The 18,839-nt window shown below is 45.4% G+C and overlaps 1 protein-coding gene across 6 annotated transcripts in view; it reads right to left on the bottom strand.

Moving 5' to 3' along the window:
* KLHL29 (kelch like family member 29) overlaps positions 1-18,839 on the bottom strand; it is a 1,379,660-nt gene that overhangs the window by 1,134,655 nt on the left and 226,166 nt on the right. The gene's annotated exons all lie outside the window — the stretch shown is intronic.

The following is an 18,839-nucleotide window of genomic DNA, read 5'->3' as shown; positions in this document are numbered from 1 at the left end:
CATTGCGGCCTTCCTTGTTTATTCTGGTCGCCGGAGGCGATCAGAATGACGCTTCCGGAGCGCCCTCTAGTGGGCTTTCATGCAGCCAACTTTCAGTTGGCTGCATGAAACAGTTTTTTTTTTATTTAAAAAAAACCCTCCCGCAGCCGCCATGGCGATCTTAATAGAACGCCAGGGAGGTTAAGGGATTCATCTGGCTACCTATACTGGAGGGAAATGGGGTAGGTGTCATCTGGCTACTTGTACTGGGGAAGACATCAGGCTACCTATACTAGAGGAAAGGGGGGAGGGGTCATCTGGCTACCTATACTGAAGGGGGGGCGGCTGGTGACAGTGGCCTTGGGCGGTAAAGAGTACAAATCCGGCCCTGCAGCTGAATCATAATGGGAATGGAAACAAGCTGTACTGCAGTTGCAAGCATATCTCGACCATGACACAGAGATTCTGTCTAAACACTCTTCTTAAAGGACAACTGAAGTGAAAAGAATATGAAGGCTGCCATGTTTATTTTCTTTTAAACAATGCCTGCTGTTATTTGGCTGCAGTAATGTCTGAATAACACCAGAAACAAGCATGGAGCTAATCTTGTCAGTTCTGACAATCATGTCAGAAACAGCTGATCTGCTGCATGCTTGTTCATGGTCTATGGCTAAAAGTATTATGCCGGGCATACACAGTACGTTTTCACCCGTGTAATCGAGCCGCTGGCTCAATTCTGGCGCGTCCCCACTCGTCCGTGCGGGCGCCTGGATCGATTCCCGCTCGTCCCCGCGGGCACTTCCTTATCTCTGGTTCGTTTTTTCTTTTGTCCTGCCCGCTGGTATCGAGTGAAGAATCGATCCGGCGGGTCATCGGACAAGTCGGAAATTATCAATCGAGCCATCAGCGGCTCGATTACACGGTACAACACGTACCGTGTATGCCTGGCATTAGAGGCAGATAATCAGCAGGACAGCCAGGCAACTGGTATTGCTTAAAATGAAATAAATATGGCAGCCTCCATATAACTCTCACCTCGGCTGCAGTTCTCATCCAGCGTGCTAGTACCAGAAGGTGACAGGTTCTCTTCCCAGCCATTAACAAAGCAGCAGATAAATCATTATGCCCAGCTCCAGTGATACACTTGCAAGGCTTTAGATCAATGGGAATCACTGGCAGCATGGAGTCCTTCATGAGGTGGAGATAATGGTTACAAATGGACCTTCAATAACCCCTGTTAATCATTAGCTATAATCACTATTTTTCAGCAGTGTGAGGTGTGGAGGCTAAATGATTCTCTCACACAGAGCCTGATCTCTGCAGACACCTCAGGTACTGACAAGGTGCCATGAATCACAGCTCCGGGCAAGGAAATAAAAAATGTGTTTTCGCACATTAATTATTACTGACTGAGTACCCAACTCTTCCTGCTCTTGTTCTACCACCAAAGCAGCACAGAAAGGTTGGGCGCTGGTCCTACTGCGCGCCTCTATGGCCAGCACTCAGATAAAGGGATGATGGATTGAGCACCACCAGATGCTTAAGGCCCCGTTTACACTTAAAGGAATACTGTAGGGGGTCGGGGGAAAATGAGTTGAACTTACCCAGGGCTTCTAATGGTCCCCCGCAGACATCCTGTGCCTGCGCAGCCACTCACCGATGCTTCGGCCCCGCCTCCGGGTCACTACTGGAATTTCAGACTTTAAAAAGTCTGAAAACCACTGTGGCTGCGTTGCCGTGTCCTCGATCCCGCTGATGGCACCAGGAGCGTACTGTGCAGGCACAGTATGGTCTGTGTCTGCACAATACACTCCTGGTGACATCAGCAGGCCCGAGGACACGACAACGCAGCCACAGTGGTTTTCAGACTTTTTAAAGTCTGAAATTCCAGAAGTGACCCGGAGGCGGGGCCGGAGCATCGGTGAGTGGCTGCACCAACACAGGATGCCTGCGGGGGACCATTAGAAGCCCCGGGTAAATTCAACTCATTTTCCCCCGACCCCCCTACAGTATCCCTTTAATCAGTTGGTATGCGTTAGTGTGCGTTAGTGCGCGTTGGTACGCGGTTTTTCCATAGCAGTGCATTAGGAAGAAGATTTCAGTTAAAACGCGTTAGGTGTGAAAGGTGCCATAGGAAAACATGGGCATTACTTTGAAAATCAGTTTTCTTTTCGTTTTAACTGAGAGCAACTGATTGAGTGTAAAAGGGCCCTAAGCCAAAACCGATGACAACAGGGTAGAGTTATCTGTCAGACTAGATCCATAGATGGTAAATTAGACATATTGGATGGGGTAGAGGGAAGGTTAGCTTTTGCTAGAGACAGAAAGTTAATGCTATGATGAGGGGGTGAAAAGTAACCTGAAGTGAGAGGTACATGGAGGCTGCCATATTTATTCCCTAAAAAAAACACCGGTTGACTGGCTGTTCTGCTGATCTTTTTGGCTGCCATATTGTCTGAATCACACACCTGAAACAAGCATGCAGCGAATACAGTCACACTTTAAGAGGAACACCAGTGAAGATAATGTAATCAGAAAAAGTGCTTCATTTTTTACAATAATTATGTATAAATGATTTAGTTGGTGTTTGCCGATTGCAAAATCTTTCCTCTCCCTGATTTACATTCTGACATTTATCACATGGTGACATTTTTACTGCTGGAAGGTGATGTCACTGGAAGTGGATGCTTTTTTTGTGGTCGGAAACAGCTGAAAATAGCTATTTCCCACAATGCAACAAGGTTCACAGACAGGAAACTGCCAGGACCATGGTCCTCACAGTTTCCTGTGGGAGGAGTTTCACCACCATATCAGCCATACAGAGCCCCCTGATGATCTGTTTGTGAAAAGGAAAAGATTTCTCATGGGAAAAGGGGTATCAGCTACTGATTGGGGGATAAAGTTCAATTCTTGGTCACGGTTTCTCTTAAAGTCAGAAACACTTGAGCTATATGCTTGTTCAGAGAGTATTAGGCTGATTTCAGAGTGGGACGTTACAGGCGCACGTTAGAGCAGCCTGTAACGCAGCCCAACTCACAGTAATGAAAAATCAATGGGCTGTTCACAATGCCCACCTTGCGTTACAGTGTAACGCTGCACGTTCAATGAAAGTGCAGCATGCTGTGCGTTATACGCGGTTTTAGCCGCGTTAGACTGTGTGCACATGCTCAGTAATGTTGTTTTTTTAGTTTTTTTCTGTGCAGGAGAGGAGGAGGGGAGAGTCCGCTATTGTGTTTAGCCACATGGCTAATTAATATTCACCGCACTGCAGTGTGTACTTCCTGGAGCGGCCGCTTATTGGCTGGCGGGACCACGTGAGGCGGAGTGTTCCGATCACGTGGTCTCCACAGTCTTTTGACTCTATCACTATCGAACGAAAACGGTGCCCAAGAGACGTATAACGCGTCTCTTGGTAACACCTAAATTTAACTCCACCATGCGTTGCGTTAGGTGGACGTTATGGGATCATAACATCGCCTCTAACGCAACGTCCCTGTGTGTGAAAGAGCCCTTAGAGACACAGGATCAGCAGGACTTCCAGGCAATTTGCATTGTTTAAAAGGAAATAAATACGTCAGCCTCCATAGCCTTCTAAGTTGAGGCTTCCTTTAAAGTTATTATTATTATGCATTTCTATAATGCTGACATCTTCTGCAGGAATTTACAGAGTAAATGGCAAAGTCACTGACTGTCCCACAGAGGAGCTTAAAGGGATACTGTAGGGGGGTCGGGGGAAAATGAGTTGAACTTACCCGGGGCTTCTAATGGTCCCCCGCAGACATCCTGTTCCCGCGCAGCCGCTCACCGATGCTCCGGCCCCGCCTCCGGTTCACTTCTGGAATTTCTGACTTTAAAGTCAGAAAACCCGTGAGCCTGCGTTGCCGTGTCCTCGCTTCCCCTGATGTCACTAGGAGCATACTGCACAGGCACAGACCATACTGGGCTTGTGCTGTACACTCCTGGTGACATCAGCGGGAACGAGGACACGGCAACGCAGGCGCAGGGGTTTTCTGACTTTAAAATCGGAAATTCCAGAAGTGAGCCAGAGGCGGGGCCGGAGCCACAGGTAAGTTCAACTCATTTTCCCCCGACCCCCCTACAGTATTCCTTTAAAATCGAATAGCCACAATCATGGTCCAATGTTGCTATTGTAGTCGTCTGGTAATTAAAGCAACAATAGATATTTTAAAAATCCCAGAACTTGACTTGCACAGCCCTGAAGATGACCATTAACAGTACAGTCTTCGGCAAAGGTGTCACTACAAATCATGGGGGCCCCCAGCAAAACTTTGATGGGGCCCCCTTAATGTTCAAAACCCTCCCCCTACCTCTCTTGATGACCCTCACAACATGGGAAAGGGGGGGGGGTTATCATACAAGGCTCATAAAACAAGTGTGGCCATCAGGATCACACCTATAACATAGAGAGGCTTCCTATGTTGAAAAGCTTTCTCTATTTGGCACTTTCATTGGCCCGAGGAAGTGGGCATGGACCCGCGAAACGCGTAGCCTGTGCTAAATAAAAATCTTGTGTAAAATTACAAAGATTTCGTCATTGAGGTAAGACACCTCGTTTTGTTCAGATTTTAGCTGCTTTTATTATACCAGGGTGCCTCTTTAACCCATTGTACACCCATAACATGTGTAGCCCCAAAAACAACTGATCTGGAGTATCAGTGGAAGGGCAGGTTAGTAGTTTCGGGCCCTCCCACACCTCTAGCCCCCCCCCTACGGTTGCAGGGGCTGTTCCCTCCTGGTAACATCCTTGGTCTTCAGTATGGTCGATTGGAACGGTGTGCCGTTAATTTTGTCAATCAGCGACAAGCGGTTGTTCTATCGATCATTCCATCAACCTGAATTTTGGAACAATTCTTGTGGATAGATTGCTTATCATTTTCCCCCGTTAGTGGGCCGGAACGATCGTTTCCTATCGATCGCTACAATCAGATCGGAGGGTCGATCATCCTAAAAATGTGATCATTAATGGGCACTGTTAGGTAAAGGATCATTAGATCAATCCTGCACGCAGCATTTTTTAGAAGTTAGTACAGGCGGAAGCATCCTCATACCTGTGGGCACAAAAGAGTGGATGTTTTTCTTTGCCTTACTTTTTAATCAACATCTTTATGTATAATGATGTCGCCGGCCTGGCGATTGCCTGCATTTTCCCTGTGAAGTCCAGTAGATGAAGGTTCCATTTTGTCTGTCTGTCTCCCGAGTATTGCCTGCGAGAGCTGGAGGGCCGCCTGACCACGCATAAAACTTTATCTGAACTATAAAGAAAAACATGGCATTGTGGCTGCTGATGCTGTGGAAGAGCGGCATGTGAACTCACATTGCCTGGCAACAACAGGCAGCATCTGAAGCTGGCAGCTGCCACAGGACACAAACTCAAGAGCGGAGTTCCGGCTGTCGAGTCGTGTGCTCGGCATGTCAAGTTATTGAGGGGATTTTTTTTTGTTTCCTATAAGTAAAAATATGGAATAAATCAGCAGTATAATATATAGGCTGAGCAGAGAAAACCGTATCTACTGGAGACTAATGCCGATAACTGGAGGCCCACTTCTCGCTTCTGCTGAAGTCCGGAGCTCAACTATTCATAGCCAAATCCTGCTGCTCACTTCCTCCAATGTCCAGCTACTGATAGCCGAACCTCGACACTTGCTTCAGCCCATGTCCGGAGCTTGGCTTCTGATAGCCAAACCCCAAAGCTAACTTCTACCCATGTCTGGAGCTCAGCTATTCATAGCCAAATCATGCTGCTCATTTCCTCCAATGTCCAGCTACTGATAGCCGAACCCCGACACTCGCTTCAGCCCATGTCCGGAGCTTGGCTTCTGATAGCCAAACCCCAAAGCTAACTTCTACCCATGTCTGGAGCTCAGCTATTCATAGCCAAATCATGCTGCTCATTTCCTCCAATGTCCACCTACTGATAGACAAACCCCAAAAAATTGCTTCAGCCCATGTCTCGAGCTTCTAACACAGCAGACCTGAGTAGGTAAATTTTACACAGAAAAAAATGTTGTTAAGGACCGATAAAACTTGTAGCATTAAAATTATAAAGAGTTGCTGACTGACATTAATGAAGAGACAGAACTATGATGTGGGAGACTGAAATAACATCTGTACATGAGGGTGTATTGCCTCATTCCCTACACATCATATTGTAAATATAACACAGCCCTACACCACTAAAAGAAACCCGACATGTTTCACTTTCTTAATTGGAAGCTTCATCAAGGTAAAAGCGCTAAGCGCAAGAGTGCAAAAAAAATAATATACAGCAATCAATTCATTAATATAGTGTATAGGCTCAGAGCAGCAGCCAAACGAACCTGTCAGGGAGAGGCCCTTTTATTCTGATCCATGGCGTCAGCTGGCTTATGGGGGGGGGGGGGTGTTCTCAAAATGGGTGTACACACATCCTGATCCATGATTGGTTCCCATAGCCGTCGGTTAATAAATGGCCAATCAAAACAAAGGGCCCATAACTCCCCATGTAAACCAAAAGGGCCACTTAGCCTTTGATAGAGTGTATAAAATACACATATACCTGTACCTCAGCACTCATTAAATGTGTATGAAAACCCGCAAGATCATCCTGTTTTAATGCTACATTAAAATTTAAGTTTTGTCAGTCTTTAAAGTTTTTTTGTGGGTAAAACATTTCTGGAGCTTGGCAACTGAAAACCGAAACTCGACGATTACCTCCGCCCATGTCTGGAGCTCGGCTGCTGATGGCTGAACCCTGACACTCGCTTCAGCCCATGTCCGGAGCTTGGCTACTGATACCTGAACCCCCGACGCTTACTTCTGCCCATGTCTGGAGCTCACCTACTGATAACGGACCCCTACCCTTACCTCCATCCATGTCCAGAGCTTGGCTACTGATACCTGAACCCCGACGCTTACTTCTGCCCATGTCTGGAGCTCACCTACTGATAACGGACCCCTACCCTTACCTCCATCCATGTCCAGAGCTTGGCTACTGATAACTGAACTTTTGTCCGTTTTGTGTCTGTCCTCACCAATCTCCACTAAATGACCCCCACGAAAGCTTAAGCAGGAAGAAAGTAGAATATCTAACATCACCGGTGCCGATTATTTATTCTGGTTCAGACCCAGTCACCTGAAATAGGAGAGACACAGCTCTACAGGAGCAAAAATTTCATTTTCTGCTAATGTATATGGCCGTTAGCACTGAGGGACAATCACAAAAAAGTCCTTTTACTGGAAAGACTGTAGGTTTTGTAAATTTATTATAAGATTATATTGCATAGGTACTTTTATATGGTACTTAGCAGAGTAAGTATGAATATTTATACCGACTAAATGGCTTTTATCTTTTACTCTGCTTGGAGTTCTGTGACTCCTCCAGGCATTCGGGACATCTGAACTGGCCCTAAAACGTGACCTCGGAGCAATTCCTTAAAACCGAAGCCATTTTCCGTAAGTGGACGCAGGCGATCGAGTTATATGGAAGGTGTCAATACACTCGGCTGTGATTTATAGGCTGTATTATTGGCTTTTTATCTTAACGACTGAATATCCCATTAGTGGTTTCATTAAGAGCAGCATCATTTTTATGGGTGCTGCATTGCTGTAAATTTATTATGGCGCTAATAAACTGGCGTTTAGGGATCGTGGTCATTTATGGTGTTTATTGTTGTGTATGCATGTGCCTGGGCAACCACAGCACAGTACAAAGATGATATGGGACATGTAGCAAGCACTTAAAGGACAACTAAAGTGAGAGGGATATGGAGGCTGCCATATTTATTTCATTTTAAGCAATTCCAGTAGCCTGGCTGTCCTGCTGACCCCCTGCCTCTAATACTTTGAGCCATAGACCCTGAACAAGCATGCAGCAGATCAGGTGTTTCTAACATTATTGTCAAATCTGACAAGATTAGCTGCATGCTTTTTTTTTTATTCAGACACTACTGCAGCCAAATAAATCAGCAGGGCTGCCGGGCAACTGGTATTGTTTAAAAGGAAATAAATATGGCAGCCTATATATTCTCACCTAATTTGTCCTTTAAAGGGAACCTAAACTGAGAAGGATGTGGATTTTTCCTTTTGAAACAATACCAGTTGCCTGACTCTCCTGCTGATCCTGTCTCTCTAATACCTTCAGCCACAGCCCATGAACAAGCATGCAGATCAGGTGCTCTGACTGGAGTCAGACTGGATTAGCTGCATGCTTGTTTCAGGTGTGTAATTCAGCCACCACTGCAGCCAAAGAGATCAGCAGGACTGCCAGGCAACTGGTATTGTTTAAAAGGAAACATTAATATCCCTCTCAGTTTAGGTTCCCTTTAGAGGCTAGATGGTATATTATCATTTCCACACTAACCATAGTGCTAGCCCATACAGCTGTACCTAGAACACTGATTTTTTTGGGGTTCAATATTGTTGAGGATGACAATTTTAAATTGACCCTGTAGATGACTTGCATGAGATAAACTGTGATAATGAAATCATAATTACTAGGTAATGCCCAGTGGTGTTGATCCAGGGATTTTATCTGATCGTCATCTGGAGTCGGAAAGGGATTTTTTCCCTTTTGGGGCTAATTGGACCATGCCTTGTAAGGGTTTTTCGCCTTCCTCTGGATCAACAGTGATATGTGAGGGAGCAGGCTGGTAATGTACTTTATTATTTGGTTGAACTCGATCGACGTATCTCTTTAATCTCTTTTTTCAACCCAAATAACTATGTAACTATGAAAAGCTACGCTGGAAAACTGCTTATTTGACCAACCATTTAGTGAAAAGTTAATTTACTGAGACCAGCTTTACAATAAATATCGGCGGTAGCGATGCGGGGCACCCCCGTGCCACACGGTCAAAGACAGCCTTCGGGCATTACTGCGTTAATACGCTGTAATCCCCATCTGGCAGCAGGCCAATCAGGAAGTGACGCTCCCTTCCTGTGGCCAAATCCATGACATGCGCGGAAGTGTATTGCTAAAATACGCCTCCGTGCATGCCCGATGCATAAAACTTGCGGTGTTCGTTTTAAAACACGCATGTCGTCATAGACTTACATAAAATCCGGTCCGCCACACATCGCCGCAGGAGCCTCGTGGTACCATAGGTATGCACTCTCGTTAGATTAGGGACTTCCGGCGCACTGCATCAAGTGTAGTGCGATATGCCCCATATACTTTCATCGCCCTAGTGTTAGGCTACGGTAAATTGCCACACCGCAATGCGCCAGTGTGAAAGGGCCCTAAGGCTATTACCGCATACAAAGCTAAATTAAATTACAAACTTGCAAGGTAAATAACCGACTTGTGAGGTAAATTACTGACTAGTGAGGTAAATTACTGACTAGTGAGGTAAGTTACCAACTTGTTTGCTGCTAAAATCGACCTCGCTTACACTAATTAATGGGCCCTGCAATCTTCAATCTGCTATGACTACCTGGATGCCGCAATAGCCGGAATAAACATCGCAATCTATGCAATGCCGAATTTACCATACCCGCGCCGGAGCCCATATTACCTGCTATGTGCGATGGCAGAGATTCAAACCGAGGAACATATTGCTGCGAGTTTAGAGTGCTATTCACTAGGCCACCATGCCGAAAGCAATTTATAATGATGATAATGATAAAAAGAATAAGATACTGGATTACCACCTGGCCACATGGTAAACAATGCCATACTCTTTCCATGCCGGGATATACCCTTCAAAATAAGCTGAACCGCTATATCACATTAACACACGACGAGAACATTACTTACTGTGTTGATCTATTTGACATTTATATCTAATGCTGTTAAAATGACTAGATGCACTGCTTTAACTGCTTGGATCCAGTGATTCCACTGGCTAATCATTTCAGAAGGATATTATGGTTTTCTAGCCGATTGGAATTTGTTCTTTATCACAATATTCTGCAGGATGATGGAAAGCGGAGCAGACAGGATGCCGCCCGCCCTCGTACAGCCAGGCACATGATTGCAAACATATAGCAAAGGGGAAAAAACCGCCTGAGAAGCCTGGAATAAAATCAACCTACAAGAGGCGCTGTCAGGATCTGTTACTAAAGGTATTAATCAGTTCTATGTCTCAACTTCCATCTCCCGACAGCTCAGGAAACTGGCACTCTATGGAGGTGCAAATGTAATTCAAAGAGCACAGCTTACCACTAAACAAGCAGCCGCTACATCGGGACTCAGTCCATAGCAGTGTGTGGATAATACACACAGCTATGGACACAGCATCAGTTGGACTCAGAGTAGGTTCACACTTGTTCAAAAAACGTATCTGTGGCTCCATTTTTTAACCCGGATCAAAACCGGAGCCACGGATACCAATGTTAAAAATAGCAGCCGTCTTGACTTAAAAAAATTGGATCTGTCTGCGTTCAGGGGGATCAGTTTTAAAATCCTGAACGGAAGGTCCGGATCTGCAACATTTTCATGGACCCCGGATACACGGATCCCCCATCCCCGCTCCCCCTCCAGCTATATGTGCAAAAAGTTGTTAAAATGTTAAGGCAGCGAGCGGGGGAGCCTACTTTCTCTTCTTACTTCCTCCGTTTGCTGCATCACTTCCTGCAATGCCGCCCTCCAAAGTATAGAGGGCGTCATTGCAGGAAGTCAAGCGGCAAGCGGTAAAACGCAAAGAAGGGAGGTTAGCGTCCCTGCTCGCTGCCTTAACATTTTAATATTTTTATACGCAAATAGCTGGAAGGGAGCGGGAGACAGGGGCGCGACCCCCCTCCCCGCTGACACCCCCATCCTGGCTGGGTCCCCCTCCAGTTTGGCGCCCCCCCCCTCTCGGGTACCCGCTAACACCCCCATCCTGGCTGGTTCCCCCTCCAGTTCGCCCCCCCCCCCCCCTCTCGGGCATACATTTCCATGGACTGGAAATGTATGTTGTAAATAGATTTCAAAAATAAAGACGCAGGGAAAAAAAAGAATTACCAATCCGGATCCGGTTCAAACGGAAGCGTTTATTGATGAACGAGCACATGAGAGGCACGAGTGAGAGATCTTAAATATCCAATCCACCGTGACGATCGTTATCACCGCGCGTGGAAAATCAGCATTTGTCTAAGTGCGCACACATCACATACCCACATTGTAAGATTGCAGAATTGATCGCTCGTTGCCCCAAAAAACGTGATTTGTAAGAAAAATAAATCAAAGAATTGTGCCGTGGGTACGTAGCTTTAGAGGCATCTGTGACATGGACAACCAAGGCACTTACTGCGTAATACACATGAGACCAACACTGTAATGCTGTAAAAAAAAGTATATATACAATACAGACAGTCTTCAGTTTGACGCATTTCACAAAACACTACTGACGTCCTCAAAAGCAACTGAATCCAAGACGAAAGAGAGTTAACAGGGTCAGATTTCTGGAAAGGCAACCAAGGCCTGGGCCTTGGTAAGCTTCAGTCCAAGAGGGCACCTGGACATGAAATGGGGTTGCAACATATGAAGGAGGAGGAGTAACATATGAAAAGTGGAAGCTGATGCTCACGAGAATGGGAGGGGCTGCTGTACATGGATGATAAACATGGAAGAGGGGGCGGCATATGAAATGGGAGGGGCGATGTACATGGATAATAGACATGGAAGAGGGAGTGGCATATGGAATGGGAGGAGCGCTGTACATGGATGATACACATGGAAGAGGGGGCGGCATATGAAATGGGAGGGGCGCTGTACATGGATGATAGACATGGAAGAGGGGGTGGCATATGGAATGGGAGGGGCTGCTGTACATGGATGATACACATGGAAGAGGGGGCTGCACATAAATTGGGAGGGGCGCTGTACATGGATGATACACATGGAAGAAGGGGCGGCACATGAAATAGGAGGGGCGCTGTACACGAATGATACACATGGATGAGGGGGTGGCATATGAAATGGGAGGGGCGCTGTACATGGATGATACATATGGAAGAGAGGGCGGCATATAGAATGGGAGGGGCACTGTACATGGATGATACACATGGAAGAGGGGGCTGCACATGAATTGGGAGGGGCGCTGTACATGGATGATACACATGGAAGAGGGGGCGGCACATGAAATGGGAGGGGCGCTGTACATGGATGATACACATGGATGAGGGGGTGGCATATGAAATGGGAAGGGCGCTGTACATGGATGATACACATGGAAGAGGGGGCGGCATATAGAATGGGAGGGGCGCTGTACATGGATGATACACATGGAAGAGGGGGCGGCACATGGAATGGGAGGGGCTGCTTGCTATACATGGATGATGCACATGGAATGGGTGGAGCCTTGCAGCACATGGAAGAGGTGCCCCAACATGTTTGGCCTAGGGGCAGTAAAAGAATAAATCTGGCCTTGAAGATTAAGTCAATAATTATTCATTAAATAGCAGGGCTCTGAACCCTTTCCTGTATCTGGCTGATATCAGAACCTACAGTGACAGTACACAAGAACTGCCCTTTGCCCTGACCAATAAACTAAATGATCAGTTTTAGGTGGAACCAACGCTCTGTAATAAATGCAGAGTTCACACAGCCTACAAAGCCCAGAAGCTTGTCACTCCTACACAAGTCGTTGTTTACTTACAAGCAAGCGCCGAACACTGTTACGTTATAGAAGAAGGCCATTAACAAGTACAAGAACATTGAAATTCTGAGCACATGTCCTCTCCGCATAATGCAACAGAATTAAGCCAACAAATAGCACAAAGTACTTGTTCATTATGATATTACATACGGTTAATTGCTTCTAAGAGGTGTTGGACAGCCACCTCGTGTTTTGTCACAAAGCGAGATAGGAAAAAAAAAGCAGAGACAAGGTGTCGTCTACGGCAAATTCGGAGCCTTCAAGAAAACTCTCTACCGAGGGTCAGCGCTCTAAATTCTAAATCATTACTCGTAAATCTGATTTCTCATTATGCTGCAAGGAAACAACTTGACTTTTAATTAAACTCAGGTGATATATTAAAGCCCGGAGGACCAGCATGCAAAATAATCTATACTGAATTAAAATCGATAGCCTCTTAAATAAATATTGCATTAAAAGGCTGCTTTGGTGAATCTTGAAGTGAGAATTGCGCGGGCTGCATTTTCCAATACATTTCAGATGGATTGGCTGGAACGACATGCAGGTTAGCGAGAGGTGAACGGGAGAGAGATGAAATGATTATTCCCGGAGCTTAAATGTCACTCAAAGTAGACATAGTTTTATCCCTTCTGAAAAAAAAGTCATTTTTATGCTTGGTTCTCTCATTTCAGCAAGCAGCGAAGCACTCCTACCAGCCTGATATGAAATTTCAGGAGTCAGTAACTAAGAAATGAAATTACAAAATGATGGATTATGATTCTCCCACCAAACATGTGTACACTCTCCTACTGTGGGCTCTATTCACAAAACTTCTCATAAATGACTTATTTATCACCTAAGTTATCAAAAGAACCTTTCAGCACATTGACAAGCAAAATAAATCACTCAAAGTAAATTGTTCCTGATTAACTAAGTTTCAATATTACCATATTTAGTCTAGAAATTTAGGTCTGATTTACTTCATAAATGTATAGGGGTCGACTTATACACGAGTCATTAGCAACACTGAGCACACTAGAAATGTCTGTACTATTAGTGACATTCCCATTTGCAGCAATTTAACCAGTGGTAAGTGACACATTCTTGGTAAAGGAAATACTGGGCTGCAGGAAGGGGAGTGAATAATTGCTGCACTTAGGGGTCTGGAGGAGTTATTGGCTGCACTAAAGGGGCAGGAGGGGGTAATGGCTTCAATACTGTATGCAGTGCTGTCATTAAACCCTCCTGGGCCCCAAGTGCAGCCATTAACTTTGCTGGGTAGACTTATACTTGAGTCAATAAAAAATTCCAGCTTAACCCTCCTGGCGGTTTGCAAAAAAATCGCCAGGGGGCAGCAAATCTTTTTTTTTTAATTTTTTTTTTTTTTTTTCATGTAGCGAGACAAAGTCTCGCTACATGATAGCCGCTGCTCAGCGGCATCCCCCCAGCCCCTCCGATCGCCGCCGGCGATCGGAGATCCGGAGATCCCGTTGAAAGAACGGGATCTCCTGGAGGGCTTCCCCCGTCGCCATGGCGACGGGCGGGATGACGTCACCGACGTCATCGACGTCGTGACGTCAGAGGGGACTCCGATCTGCCCCATAGCGCTGCCTGGCACTGATTGGCCAGGCAGCGCACGGGGTCTGGGGGGGGGGGGGCGGCCGCGGCGAGAGGAATTGCGGCGGATCGGCGGGTAGCGGCGGCGATCGGGCACTGCACGCAGCTAGCAAAGTGCTAGCTGCGTGCAGCAAAAAAAAAATTATGCAAATCGGCCCAGCGGGGCCTGAGCGGTGCCTTCCGGCGGCATAGCCCGAACTCAGTTCGGGCTTACCGCCAGGAAGGTTAAAGGGGCGCTATGGTGAAAATTAGGTGTCTGCCATAACCCTGCTATCATGTACCTAACATTAGGAGCTTCAGATGCCAAGTAGATTATTTTTTCTTTAAATGTGTCCTTGACAGGTTATACAGAGCAGATGCAGATATCCTTCCCTACGCATCTTGGAGCTAAGCAACGTGTCATCCCCCTCTGCTAGGTCAGGCTGAGTTTAACAGCTGATGTCTCCTCTCTCTCTTTCTGGTGTATGGGGACATGCAGGCTGTGTGCTGGGGAAGTTCATAGCACTGCAAACAGAAGTAGCCGAGTGAGTGTAAACAGGACTGTAAAGTCATTTACCTTGCTTATTTGTTTATCTAACATCTTCAACATTCCAGCGTCAGCTTTAGCAGAGAGAGAGTTGCTATGGAGCAGCCCCAGTCAGCAGAGGAAGGGGGAATGGGCAGGATCTCTGCATGAGCTCTGTATAACCTTTTCAAGCATTTAAAAAAGCAAAAGCTGCTTGGTTTTTGATGCTCCTAATTTAGGTACAGGCTAAGAGGGTTATGCCAGAAAAACAATTTTCGTTAAAGTGCCCCTTTAAATATTGGAGTCAACTTATACGCGAGGTCAACATGTATTCGAGTATATACCTTAATTTTATTATATTTTTGCTCTTTGGGAGCTTAAAGAATGTAACATACATAGGCCCATATGCAATTCACCTTTTCACCTGAGTTTTCTCCTAGGTGATATTTTTAAACTTATGAACACGAGGGGCTTAATTCACTAACCGGCGCTGAGCCAGTTAGTGAGCCCTATCACTTAGTGGGCGCAAACCACGGTACTAAGTAGTTTGTGCCCACACATCACTGTCAGTCCCGCTCAGTGCACGCGCAGCGTGGCTGGCCGGTATTAATGCGCGGTGTGACGATAACGTCGCACCCATTGCCCCTTAAACGTCGCAAATGGCGCATCGGGTGCCCCCGAAACGGCACATTGATGCGCTGTTTCTGAGGCATCCAATGCACCGTTTTCGGAACAGCGGGTGCGACATTATCGTCGCACCGCGCATTATACCGGCCGGCCGAGCTGCGCGCACTGAACGTGGCTGTGCGCAAAGTAGCTTTGTGCGGCCGTTAGTGCGTGCAGAGCTACTTATGGGGCACTAAGAGGCTAACACTTAGCACCGCTTTGTGAATCAAGCCCAATGCATTTTAAGCCATCAGAAAGAAAGAAAGTACTCAAACTAATTTTGATAGTAGCCACGTTTGGCTGAATCCTCTGCTTGCTCGCCACTACCTACACAGTGGACAACGTACTCTATATCCACCATCTGTGTTTCTCTGCCTCCAGTCACGAACATAGTGGACTTCATAATCCAATCTGGCAGTCATTAGTTGAACCTGCTTGGAGCTACATCTGAATGGGTATAGTACTGTCAACTATACTACTGTCATCTGGATGGTAAGCTATAATTTGCTATTGACTTGCTGGAATGCTGTTAATCTGCATTGCCTATACTTCGCTGATTGTGGCAGGACAGAAGCGGCTATTTGCATTACAGGAACTTTGTTCTAAGCCTTGGTTGGTCTGCCAGCTATGTGTGCATTGCTTTGCGGCTTGGCTAACTCGCTTTGATACTACATATCTGTATCTACAGGATTTACATAGTGGATCTCTTTATGATTTTAAGGAATTTCTAATACTGGTTGTGGATCATTGTGTGGGACTCATCTTTAGCTACACTGTGCTCACCGTCGACATTAGGCCGCATAGGCTATTTGGACTTTTTAACCTGTGAATTAATACTTCAGCATCCTGCATATATCCACTGCTATTTGTGTATTAGGCTGTGCTAGTATGCTTGTGAAGGCGCCGGTTTGGGTGTATAATTTACTTTTTGGTACTTTTTTAGTTGAAAAGTACTGTAAAGTTATTTTAAATAGAAGATTAAAAAAGTATTTCCTAGTAGAAAACTCAGGTGAAAAAGTGAATATGGCAATATGTGCATATGGCCCATAAGTTGAAAACAATGTGTACACTCTCCTACCACCAGGTACACCAGGTAGGTAAATTATATTATTTCTGCTTTCGTTTTCCCACAGTGCTCTAGTTTACTCCAGTTTGGGATATATGCAGGGCCGGCCTTCCCATGAAGCCACCTGAATCATGTGATTTAGGTGGCAGAATATCAGGCCGTGATCGGGGACCATCTTCATGGCAGAGTGGGCGCTGAGGAGCCCAATGACATAACCTAGTCCAGAGCCAGAGGGATCTCTCATCTTCTACACTCGCCACCATGTGAACGGGAGATGTCCCCCAGGACTTCAGCGTGCAAAACATAAGGACTGAGTACGGGAAGACAGAAGTACCACCAGAACTAAACTAACTAGTACAGGGGAAGAGTACAAACAATCTGGAGCAGCAACAGGATCAGATAAGGCAAAGTACAAATTCGTAGAGCACACTCATGTCCGGTATCCAGGGTCATACACAGGAGATCAGGAATATTGCATATTTTTCTCCCATTTATCTCAGGTACACTTTAAAGGGAATCTGAAGTGAAAATAAACTTCTGATATAATTAATTGTTTGTGTAGTACTGCTAAGAAAGAAAAAATTAGCAGCACAGACATTTTAGTTATCTATGCAAAAGAGCTTCTTTGAGCTCTGCAACTTTAAAAAGTCATGGACAGCACTGTCTTTTGAAGCTCTTATCTCAAATGTCTCTCATTGTTTCTTGTTTGTTTATGGTTTTCCTGCAGAGGAAAGTTGAAAAGGTCATTAGCTCTGCTCTGGGAAATCATTTAAAATGCTGAGTGTAGTATGTAAACGCCATATATTAGAGAATGATGCAATGTTATAAAAAAAAAAAGCAATATAACTAAAATATATGACACTCATTTCTTTATTACTAATGTTCTACTAATTATCTGTACTACACATAGAATTATTATATCGTAAGTTTTTTTTGTTTCAGTGTCACTTGAAGGCAACCGTATAGCAGTGTTTCTAACTACATACGTGGTACGGTTACATGGCAGAAAAAACTGCCTGGCGTCACCTTTGGGTGCAGCTGCTGCGGTGCCCATCTGTGCATCACTGTGACAGATGCCTCCTCCATGCCCATGTCGATTTCTTGCCAGTGGGTCACTGGTGCAGCTGACAGGTGGCAACCAATCACGGCCTACAGCTGCCTGTGTGGGAGGGGGCCTAACTCCTCCAAAAGTTCTTCCAAACAGAAATAAGTTTCTTTGCAATTCCACTGTGGGTATGATTGACAATTGATGCCTGGAACATAAAAGAAGTGTGTGCGTATATACTTAGGAATTCATCTTTTATATATGTAAATTGTATTAGTTCGCCTATAACTTCTTTATCATAACAGATGTTAGCCGCAGCTGCTAAATCTATAAAGCCACACTTTCACTCTGACGCTCTCTCTCTAACTCTGTATTGTCAAAATAAAATTACAGCTCGAATTAGCAAGAAAGTAAAGATACATACGGAAAATAGACACAATCTGTCCTGATTTTTACATGTTCCTCTTATCAACAACTAAGAAATGTGTTTAACAGAAAATTGTATGTGGTAATTAAATAGCTTAAAGAGGAACTCCAGTGAAAATAATGTAATCAAAAAGTGCTTCATTTTTACAATAATTATGTATAAATGATTTAGTCAGTGTTTGCTCTTTGTAATGGTGACATTTTTACTGCTGTCAGGTGATGTCAGTGGAAGGAGATGCTGCTTGCTTTTTTGGCAGTTGGAAACAGCTGTAAACTGCTATATCCCACAATGCAATGAGGTTCACAGACTGAAAACGGTCAGGACCGTGGTCCTGAGTCCTGACATCACACTGTGGGAGGGGTTTCACCACAATATTAGCCATACAGACCCCCCTGATGATCCGTTTGAGAAAAGGTAAAGATTGCGCATGGCAAAGGGAGTATCAGCTACTGAGTGAGATGAAGTTCAATTCTTAATTACGGTTTCTCAATAATACAGAGGTTTGTGCGTATTCCCCTCCTAGAGGCATTAAGTAGATCTAAATCAGAAAGTGGTACTAAAGGGGGGTGGCCAAACTACAGAAAGCACAAATGATTAGGTGCCTACGCGCTTATACATGCACACTCACTGCATAAGAGCTGAACAAATGGAGTTCATTCCGGCCCCCTTTACACTTGCACTGCAAGAATGCGTAATGTTACCCTGTTTTACCGCAGGGTAACGCAGTAGGGCCTAGCACACTTACCTCGTCGCATTGCACCGGAAGAGCCCAAGCCGCCACCGCAAAGTCAACAGCGCGTTACTGCCGGACTTCTGTGGCGCGGGAAGTAATGTAAGTCAATGGGCAAAGCATGGTTGGTGCCGGTGTTGTGGTGCAGCGCCCAGGCACTGAATATCGGGGATCCTTGGGAATCCCAGTGATGTGCTGTGCATCACATGCATACACTGCATACATGCTTACACTCTGTATCACATGA

The sequence above is a fragment of the Hyperolius riggenbachi genome, chromosome 4 (assembly GCF_040937935.1).
Source record: "Hyperolius riggenbachi isolate aHypRig1 chromosome 4, aHypRig1.pri, whole genome shotgun sequence".
Lineage (NCBI taxonomy): Eukaryota > Metazoa > Chordata > Amphibia > Anura > Hyperoliidae > Hyperolius > Hyperolius riggenbachi.
The sequence above is the reverse complement of the archived record's forward strand: the minus strand, read 5'-3'. Positions and strand labels throughout refer to the sequence as shown.